This window comes from Myotis lucifugus, unplaced genomic scaffold (assembly GCF_000147115.1).
Source record: "Myotis lucifugus unplaced genomic scaffold, Myoluc2.0 scaffold_181, whole genome shotgun sequence".
Taxonomy (NCBI): domain Eukaryota; kingdom Metazoa; phylum Chordata; class Mammalia; order Chiroptera; family Vespertilionidae; genus Myotis; species Myotis lucifugus.
The window spans coordinates 621,510-632,170 of NW_005871229.1; the positions used below are offsets into that span (position 1 = coordinate 621,510).

General features: G+C 48.7%; 1 pseudogene; it reads right to left on the bottom strand.

Annotated features, from left to right (window-relative positions):
* Positions 1-6,810: 6,810 nt before the first annotated feature.
* LOC111827536 lies at positions 6,811-6,896 on the bottom strand (annotated as a pseudogene).
* Between the last annotated feature and the right edge of the window lie 3,765 nt (positions 6,897-10,661).

Below are 10,661 nucleotides of genomic sequence, written 5' to 3' on the forward strand. Positions count from 1 at the left end.
GAGTTATACCATTTTTTAAAAAAGTACTGCAACGGGGGCCTGGTAGCAGAAAGTAATTTGTACAGCATTGCTGGGCACTTGTCTGCTCCAACCTTACATTCCCATAAGTCAATAGCCCTATAATAAATTGTTACATCCTGTGGAGTTGCCTGCATTGTTTTTCAGTATGAAGATACTTTCACACCTTTGCCTCACCATCAGACAATAGGGAAATCATAGCACCTACCTTCTGAGGATGCTGAGAGGACTGAATATTGATGATGTGTGTAAAAACACTTAGTCCCTTGCTTAACAAATAGCAATTCATATATATTATTATCCATCATCTACCGTTACATTAAGTTAAAAACAAATTGGGTGGGCCCTGGCCCGGGTAGCTCATTTGGTTAGAGCATTCTCCCCATACACCAAGGTCGCAGGTTCCATCCCTAGTCAAGGCACATACAAGAAGCAACCAGTGAATGCATAAATGGTGGAACAACAAATCAATCTCTCTCTCTCTCTCTCTCTCTCTCTCTCTCTCTCTCACCTTCCTCTCTCTATATAAAATCAATCACTAAACATTTTTTAATTGGCTGTGTAGTATGAGAAATGTATCTCAATAAAGCTGTTAAACCCAACAAAGCAGGCTACAAAATATTATGACATGTTTTCATTTTTGTAAAATGCATAGAAAAATACTGTAAGGGTTATTCTCACATGTTAACGAAAGTTATGTCTGGCTTTTAATTTTCTCTTAATTTTTTTTACAATGAATATATGTTACTTGTGTCAAGAACAAAGGTATTCAGCCCGGCCGGCCGGAATGGCTCAGTGGTTGAGCGTGGACCTATGAACCAGAAGGTCACGGTTGGGTTCCCAGTCAAGGCACATGCGGGGGTTGTAGGCTCGATCCCCAGTGTGGGGCGTGCAGGAGGCAGCTCATCGATGATTCTCTCATCATTGATATTTCTCCTCCCTTCCCTCTCTGAAATCAATATATATATATATTTCAAATTTTAAATATAGAACAAAGACATTCACCACAAAGCAGATTACGAAGTGGCTACCAGCACTTGTGTTGCTGGTGTTCGTCGCATTAGACTGTAAGCCCAACCAGGGCGGCAGGGACCCCTTCAGCCCAGCGGACAAGGCCCTGAGCGCCCCGGCAGGACGGTGACCGGGTGGGTTCTCTCGCGCCCGCGCCTGCAGTCCCGCTCGCTACCTGTGGGTGGCAGGCTCCACATGTGCGCCCTGCCTGCGACCTTCAACGTGGCTATCTGGTCTCGGGATCCTTGAAGGAAGAGGGCGGTGGAAGCTGAAGGGGGGTAAAGAGAGCCAGGCCAGGCTCCTTGTTAAGGCCTTGCCCCTGAGCCTTCTCCTGAATCTTCCCTAGGTTAGAACAAGAGGAGAAAACTTCTCTTCCTAATGCCCCTCCAACTCTACCTTACCCCCCACCCGCATTGGGGGTAGAGAGGAGAGACTGAAAGGCCCCCTGGGCCAGGAGACAGAGAGAGAGGCTGTCCTGACAATATTTACCTTCATAACATACCTCCCAGGGCAAGGGACTGGCCAGGGGACTAACTGCCCCCACCCAGTAGCTCTTTGATTTGGGGAGGGAGAGATGTTAGCACCCCATCTTACACAGCAGGGCCGTTGTGGCTCAGAGAGGCAGACTTCTTGGATTGGCGGGTAGGGCCTCCAGGGGCACCTCCACCCACTTTGTGTGTCAACCATCTAGGCCTTCTCCACGATCCACGTCATGTCGTCATCTTCCTGCTCTGCTGGCTCCTGCTTCTCTCCAGCTGCCCCATCTATTGTGATCTCTTTACCCTTTGAGGCTCCCCAACCAGAATCTACCCCTCCCGCCTCCCTGGCCCCGGAGGCCCTGCCAGCATCTCTGTTTTAGCACTTTTCATTGTACCCTGTGAGATGGATGGTTGTTTCCATGCCTGGCCCTCCTACTAGACTATTATTTCAGGCGTCTCTTGTCATTGGGTAGGTAGCCTTATAATGGCGCTACCATCCACCCAGTCCCCAAGCGAACAAACAAGGAGTCAGTTTTTCTTATTGTCTCCTCTTTCATTCTCACATTCAATCAAGCACCAAGTGGATTTTACGTTTATTTTATTATTTTATTTTTTTCAAGAGCATTCTGATCACTGAAAACCTGTGTAAATGGGGCTTTAAAACCAACACTATACTGGGAGCTCTTAGGGATGCGGCAGGCAGGATGAGGACCTTGATAAATAGAGGATGTTTTTTGTGGCAGAGGGGATTTTACCTTCTCTCTAATCCTCTCCATCCCTGCTCAGTCATGGCCACTCTTCTCTCTCCCCTGGACGACTGCAGTAGCCTCCAGGCTGGGCTCTCTCCTTACAGCTTCACCATCTCCAATCTATTCCCCCCACAGCGGCCTGGCTGATCCTTCTAAAGTGCAGATCTGCCCATACCACCACTCCTCTTTGCAAGCCGTCAACAGCTGCCTGTTCCCTGAGGATAAACCCAAACATCTTACTCTGGCCTCCAACATCCTAGAAGGTACAGTCACTGCCTACCTCAACCATGTTTTCTAAGAATGCCTCATGCATCCTGAAATATGCTAAGCCCTTTTCAACCTCGGGGCCTTTGCTCATGCTGTGCCCTCCGGAGTGCTCTTCCCACTCCTCATTTCACTAATTTAAAAAAAAAAAATTGATATTAGTCCTAGCCGGTTTGCTCAGTGGATAGAGCATCAGCCTGCGGACTAAAGGGTCCCAGGTTTGATTCTGGTCAAGGGCACATGCTTGAGTTTCGGGGTTGATCCCCGGTAGGGGGTATGCAGGAGGCAGCCAATCAATGATTCTCTCTCATCATTGACGTTTCTATCTTTATCTCCCTCTCCTTCCTCTCTGAAATCAATAAAAATGTATTTAAAATAAATAAATAAAAAAGAAGGAAATTGCACCTTTAAAAAAATGAAAGGAGGAAACTAAACAAACAAACAACTTTAAAAATTGATATTAGCCCTGACTGGTTTGGCTCAGTGGATAGAGCATCAGCCTTTGGACTCAAGGGTCCCGGGTTCGATTCCGGTCAAGGGCATGTACCTTGGTTGCGGGCACATCCCCAGTGGGGAGTGTGCAGGAGGCAGCTGATCGATGTTTCTCTCTCATCGATGCTTCTAACTCTCTATCCCTCTCCCTTCCTCTCTGTAAAAAATCAATAAAATATATATTAAAAAATTGATATTAGAGAGAGGAAGGGAAAGAGAGAGAAACATCGATTTGTGGTTCCACTTACTTATGCATTCACTGGTTGCTTCTTGGGTGTGTTCTGATGAAGGATCAAACCCGAAACCTTGGCTATCGGGACGATGATCTAACCAATTGAGCTACCGGCCAGGGCGGCTCACATGACTCTGGTGGAGAGGCGGCCTATTAAAACCGCGCCAGTGATGGAGGCTGCTCTCATGCTTAAATCGTGAACATTGAATGAACTTGAACCCTGATGTGAAATTAAAACATTTGATCAAATTTCTGATCAGGCTAAATCCAGGTTCAAATCTTGCCTCCAAGGGTTCCCGTGTGCCCTTTGGGCGAGTCCTTTGCTTTCTCAGGGCCTCCTCTCTTCACCTGTAAAATGGTGACAGTCAAGAGAGGGTCGCAGCCTCACCCCACCCCAGCCTTTGCAACTGCTGTGCCTTCTCCCTGGAACCTCTTCCCCTGCTTGTCCCCATAGTGTGCTTCCCCCTTAAATATCAGCCCTTCTTTCTTTATAGCAAGTACCATATTTTTTACTTTTTTTAAAAAATATATTTTATTGATTTTTTACAGAGAGGAAGGGAGAGGGATAGAGAGTTAGAAACATCGATGAGAGAGAAACATTGATCAGCTGCCTCCTGCACATCTCCTACTGGGGATGTGCCCGCAACCCAGGTACATGCCCTTGACCGGAATCGAACCTGGGACCTTTCAGTCCGCAGGCCGACGCTCTATCCACTGAGCCAAACCGGTTTCGGCAAGTACCATATTTTTTAAAAATATATTTTATTGATTTTTTAGAGAGAGGAAGGGAGAGGGATAGAGAGTTAGAAGCATCGATGAGAGAGAAACATCGATCAGCTGCCTCCTGCACACCCCCTACTGGGGATATGCCCGCAACAAAGGTACATGCCGTTGACCGGAATCGAACCTGGGACCCTTCAGTCTGCAGGCCGACGCTCTATCCACTGAGCCAAACCAGTTAGGGCTCATATTTTTTAATAGCACAAATCGTAATGGTGTTGTTGTTTCTTTCTAATTTACTTTGTTACATAAGAACATTTAACTTCTCTTTTGTTGTTGTATCTTCAACACTTTGCACTCTTCCTGGGGCCTGAATAATACTCAGCATTTTCTTTTCTTTTTTCTTTCTTTTTCTTTTCCCTACAAAAAGCTTTATTGTTTCCATTTGGTCCACGGGCTCCAGGTTAGAAGATGCCGAAGTGGTTTCAGGGAGAGGCTCAGGCAAAGACCAGACACGGGGGGATCAGAGGGGCCCCTCAAAGGCCTTGAGGGTGAGCTTTTCAAAGAGACACTCACCCAGCCCAGCCTGTGGAGGTTAGTCAGGTGGTCATACCCAACGCTTTCTGAAGTCCTACTGAGTGGCAGGCACTCTTCTAAGCATTTCATAGGAAAATTCATTCCATTCTTAAAACAGCTCTGTGGACATATGTAGTAGGTACTCCTATAGCCTCTTTTGTCAGAGGAGGAAGTTGAGGCATTGGAAGGGGACAGACAGTGGCTGTGGGGGGATCTGAATCCACGCTGGCCAGGGCCAGATCCTCCTCCCCCTGAGGATGAGTCGCCGTGTGGGGTGTGGCGTGAAGGTTATTCCAAGAAGGAAGAGCTCCTGCGATTCCTTTGTGAAAGGGTGGGCCTAGGAAGCAGGTGTTCTCCGGGTCCCATTACAAAGGAATTCTCCGCTTATTCAAATGTCACCATTGACTGCTGGCACTGAGGACTCTAGATAGAAGGACTTAGTTCAAACAAACAAAGGCTTAGCATTGACAATGGAGGTGAAAACAGCATCCAGATTAGAGGAGGGAGGATTGGGCTTCCGCCCACCATTAGTTGGCTGATAAGAGGCGGCTGACGTCCTGGGAGACCACACCTCCTCCCCGGCCAGCCCCGATTCCCTTCCACACCCGTGCTCTCCATCCCACAGGGATGAGGCGGAAGCTTGTATCTGAGAAAGCGCTGGAACACCCGAGTCCCCCTGACTCCTCAGGCTGCCTCAGGGCCTCTTCCGAGTTCCCACAGCCCCCTGGGCCCATCACTTTGCTTTGCTGCTCCCCCCTCTCCTGCCCCTTGCCCTCCTCCCCCTCCTGTGAACTCCCTAAGGGCAGAGACTGGCTTCGTCTTGGCTGTGTCTCTTCCCCGTCTTATTGGTCTTTTCACTCTTACTCACCCCTCAGGTCTCATCTTAAAGGTCACCTCCTCCAAGAAGCCTTCCCTGGCAAACCCCATAATCTGTATAGAACACTTTTCTCTATGTAATGATTGATTGTTTGCTTGTCTAGGTCGCCTTACCCTTCATCCGGGGGTTCCCACACCTCAGTGTCTGTAAGTCATCTGGGGAGTTGTAAGAGGCAGGTTCCCAGGCTCCAACCTCAGAGAATCTGATTCAGAGTTTTTAGTAGGGCCTGAGAATCTGCATTGTAACAGCTCACACCATGAATCTGGTGTGAGAGGCATCAGAGGAACGATACAATAAATGGGGCTCATGCCCAGGTTGTGGGCTCAGTCCCAGTGGGGCATGCAGGAAACAGCTGATCGATGATTCTCTCTCATTGTTGATGTTTCTATCTTTCTCTCTCCCTGCCTCTCTGAAATCAATAAAAATAATAAATAAATAAATAAATAAATAAATAAATAAGTTGGGGCTCCTTGAAGGCCAGGATCATGATCACTATGACGGCCCATCAGCCAGTCTGTGCCTGGCACACAGGAGGTGTTCAAACATGATTGTTGAATGAATGAGTGAATGACGGTTGCCAGCATTGTAATATGTTCTTCAAATGCAGCCACTTGAGTTTGGCCTTGAAAGAGCCACATGAAGGTCATATGATTACACTCCCTGGAATGGAGGTGGGAGAGTGTGGGAGCTTTGGTGTCTACAGGGCTCAATGGGAAACCAACGACCCTACTTTCTGGCTGTGTGACCTGAGCAAGTTTAGTCCCTATCAGCCTCATTCTCTTCATCTGCAAAACAGAGAGGATAACAATAATGGCTGCGCCATGGGGCGGTGACAAGATGAAATGAGGTAAAGCTCTTAGCGTAGTGCCTGGTCCAGAGTCAGCATCCAAAAGCTTCTGGGTCCCATTATTATTGTTGTTGCTGTTGTTCGCATTACAATTGTAACATGGGAGCGGGAAGAGACCCCAGATCCTCGAATGCAGGGGATTCCCCACTCAGGGCTCCACGGGTCACCCTCTGCTGAGGAATCCATAGTGGGCGCTCAAAAGTATAGTCTATGCGCATCCAGAAATAGGGCATAGGATTATGAACATCTGTCCATTTGCCTAAGGAGGAGAATGTTAGCTTTGAACTACTTAAAGATGGGAAACTGCCCGACCGGCATGGCTCGGTGATTGAGCATCCATCTACGAACCAGGAGGTCACGGTTCCATTCCCTGTTGGGGCACATGCCGGGGGTGCCGGCTAGATCCCCAGTGGGGGGCGTGCAGGAGGCAGCCGATCCATGATTCTCTCTCATCACTGATGTTTCTGCCTCTCTCTCCCTCTCCCTTCCTCTCTGAAATCAATAGAAATATATATTTTTTAAAATAAATATATAATTTTTTAATATATTAGAGAGGTAATGTGCATTTCCTAACAAGGTTTGAGGGAGGCACATCTCACATAAGAGTCGCCCTCATGAGCTACAAAAGGATCTAAATATTCTATTGTAACTTAAAAACCCATTGCTGTATATTTACTCACCAATCTTTTGATGTAAGGCCAAGCCTTTTCTCTGAGTCTGATCTGAGTCAGCTGGTTGGTGTTCCCCCACATCTTTCCTGCAGGAAACACTCCCCTGAATTCTAGTTTGGGCTTCTTGAAAGTTGATGTAGATCTGAAGGTCCTCATTGTCCAGATCATTAGAATTTCATCTTCATCCCTACCCAATAGTCTTTAGTTGTCTAGGCCATTAACTTTAGTTGTCTAGGCCATTAACTCCTCCCACCCCCAATGGGGCTTTGCTCCTTCTTCCTTCCTTCCTTCCTTTCTTCCTTTCTTTCTTTCTTTCTTTCTTTCTTTCTTTCTTTCTTTCTTTCTTTCTTTCTTCCGTCCTTCCTTCCTTCCTTCCTTCCTTTCTTTTTTTAAAAGATATTTTTATTGATTTCAGAGAGAAAGGGAAAGGGAGAGAGAGAGATAGAAACATCAATGATGAGAGAGAATCATTGATCGGCTGCCTCCTGCACACCCCACACTGGGGATCGAATCCACAACCCGGGCTTTGCCCTGACTGGGAATTGAACCCTGACCTCCTGGTTCGTAGATCAATGCCTAACCACTGAGCCACACCAGCTGGGCTCTTTCTTTCTTTTTAATTGACTTTACTTTTATTCATTTTTTAAAATATATTTTTATTGACTTTAGAGAGGCAGAGGGAGAGAAAGAGAGAAACACTGGTCGGCTGCCCCTTACCGGGGACCCAGCCTCCAGCCCAGATGGGAATCAAGCCAGCGATGGGGAATGAACCAGCAAGCTCTCTGTGCATAGGGCAATGCCCAAGTAACGGAGCCACACCCAATAGGGCTCCAGTAACGTCTTAATCCAGGGAGTTAGTTAATCCAGAAAGCTTCTATTATACAATCATGTCTAACAAAAAGCCATCTCTCTAAGTAATGGGTTAGAACAGAGCTAATTCTGTCCTTCTTTCTGCTCCTTTATAGCTTCTAGTTATTTTTTGCACCTTTAAAATGGATGAAAGTGGATGTGCCAAGCGCTAAGTGAACTGTTCTAGACTTCAAGTTCTTTGAATCGAGCCTATTGTAATAGGCTGGACGTGACATAACATGCCTAATTGGGATAATGGCAGTGGGGAAAGCTTGGTAGTAGGCCGCGGCTCTCAAAGTGTGCTCCAGGCCCGCAGCAGCAGCGGCACCTGGGAACTGGTTAGAAATGCAAGTTCTCAGGCTCCACCCCAGACTCGCTGCATCGGAAACTTGGGGGTGGGGCCCAGCAGTCTGCCTTTGAACAGCCCTCTCGGGGATCATGGGGCTCCCGAAAGTCAACAGATGCTTCACATCCCAGGTTTGCCACTTAGAGGCTGTGCGATCTCAGAGAAGTCACTGTATCTCTCTGAACCTGTTTCCTCTCTGGAAAATGAGAATCATAACAACCCTGCCTTACAAGGTGATTGTGAAGACTAGGTGCGATAAGACATGGAACGTGCACAGGACAGTGCCTGACACAGAGCAGGCCCCCAGCAAACATTAGGAAGAGTTAATATTACTATTAGGAGCTCAAGAGTGGTCGCTCTAATTAGAGTGAAAAACATTTGGGAGAAAAGGGAAGAGATGTCAGGTGGGTTAAACTCTTTCTGAGCAGCCACACAATAGCAGGCACTTTGACCTCATATGTCCCTTTGCCTTCCTAATAAACGTGCTGAAGGAGGTATAGACTCCCTACCCACTTCACAGATGTGGAGACTGAGGCGTGGTGAGGCTGGATGACAGCTAAGAAGTAGAAGAGCTGGGGACCTGACCACATCCATGTACCCCACGTGTCTCACCCCACCCCAGCTTCAAACAGATGCAGGCAGATTGCCAGTTCCCCGTGCTGCCCACACCACCACCCCAAACCATCTGCCCTCAAGAGCCTGGCTGTTCTCCTGGGGCGGGGTGGGGGGCGGGGGGTAGGAGGTCTGCCCCATGCAGGAGGGCGCTAGGATTTCCTGCAGCCGGCACAGCAGGATTGTTTTCTTCATGCTCTAGAAGATAGGCCTTTCGACTCATCTCTGCTGCAGAGGGATGTTCTGGTTCTGCCCCTTTCTGCTGCTTCAGACCCTCGCTTAGCTCCAGCCAACACCAGCATGATTCAATTTTGAACCTCAGACCAGAACTAATAAATGCACTAATTTATTATTCAGGCACTAGTAGTACAGAGATGAGCAAAACAGACGCAGGTCCTACTGCAGAGAACTTGAATATTCATATGAAGGACGTGCAGAACCAGACAAATACTATACAGATGATCAGAGCAGGGATGGGAATACAACTTGGCTCTGAGAGCCCAGAAGAGGCTCCTGACCTAATCTGGAAGAGGGAGGGAACCCGGAAGGCTTCCTGGAGGAGGTGACTTCTGAGCTGACTGGGAGACGGTCCCCTTGGTGTTTCATCAATTTCTCATGTTTAGATGGAGAAATAGGTCCAGAGAGGATTATCTAGTTCATTCATTCATTTGAGCAAGTAAACATTTCTTCAGAATCAGCCCCAAGCCTGAGCATAGAGGTGAATCAGGAGACAGCCTTTGCTAAAGGAAAGAACGCAAAGAGGCCCCAAGGCCCAGGGGCCTCACCCACGCATGGCCCATGAGTGTCCGGCTTTTTGGTGTTTGTTGTTTGGTATGTATTTTATACTCTTTTACCTTTTTAAAGCCAAGGTGATTGCAAGATGCTTCGCATAGAGCAGGGGCCCTCAAACTACAGCCCGCTGGCCACATGCAAATACAAATATTGTATTTGTTCCCGTTTTGTTTTTTTACTTCAAAATAAGATATGTGCAGTGTTCATAGGAATTTGTTCATAGTTTTTTTTTAAACTATAGTCTGGCCCTCCAACGGTCTGAGGGACAGTGAACGGCCCCCTGTTTAAAAAGTTTGAGGACCCCTGGCATAGAGTAACATTCTCCCTTTTTAGATTACAGCCCTACAGCCCAGTGAACAATCATGAGACCGAGAACGTGTGCATCCTCTGCTCATCCATCTCCTGGGTCCGTGCTTTCTCCCTAATTCACTGTGGGACCAGGGCAGGGCTCCCCTCCCTGAACCCAGTTTCTTCGTCTATAAATCAGTGTCTCTCACGGGGTTGACGCCTGGCACACAGTAGGCGCTCAATAAACCAGCTGCTCTCGGCTATCCCTGGTTCACCTCCTTCTTCCCGGCTGGCTCCCCCCCTCTCTCTCTCTCTCTCTCTCTCTCACACACACACACACACACACACACACACACACACACGCGCGCATTTTTGAGGCCTCTTGTTTCTCGGAGGGGCTTTATTTATAGGCCGCTCCTCATTGTGCATGTGAAAGGAGAAAGCCCAGGCCTCCGTGGCCCTTTCATGTGTAAATCAGCCCGGGCCGGAGCGCCGAGGTCACCGGGAGGAGGATTTCACTCTTAATTACTCCGAGAGAAAGGCGGCGGGAGGGAGCGGCCGGTCCCCGCGGGAGGCGGCCTCGCTGGGAGCCCCGCGCCCGCGCCAGCGCCCGGGCCCCTCGCTCCCCCGCGGGGCGCGCTGGCTCCCCGGGCCGGGCTGGGCCCGGGCCGGGCTGAGGCCCGGGGCCGGGACCGGGCGCCGGGACTGGATCTTCCATGGGATTGCCCTTGATTCTGTTGAACCCGGGCCCGGCCCCAGGCGACAGGTGCCTCGGGGGAGCGGCCACAGCGGCGGGTTGGCGGCTAGGTTTTTTGACGAAAAGGAGGCCCCCGGCTCG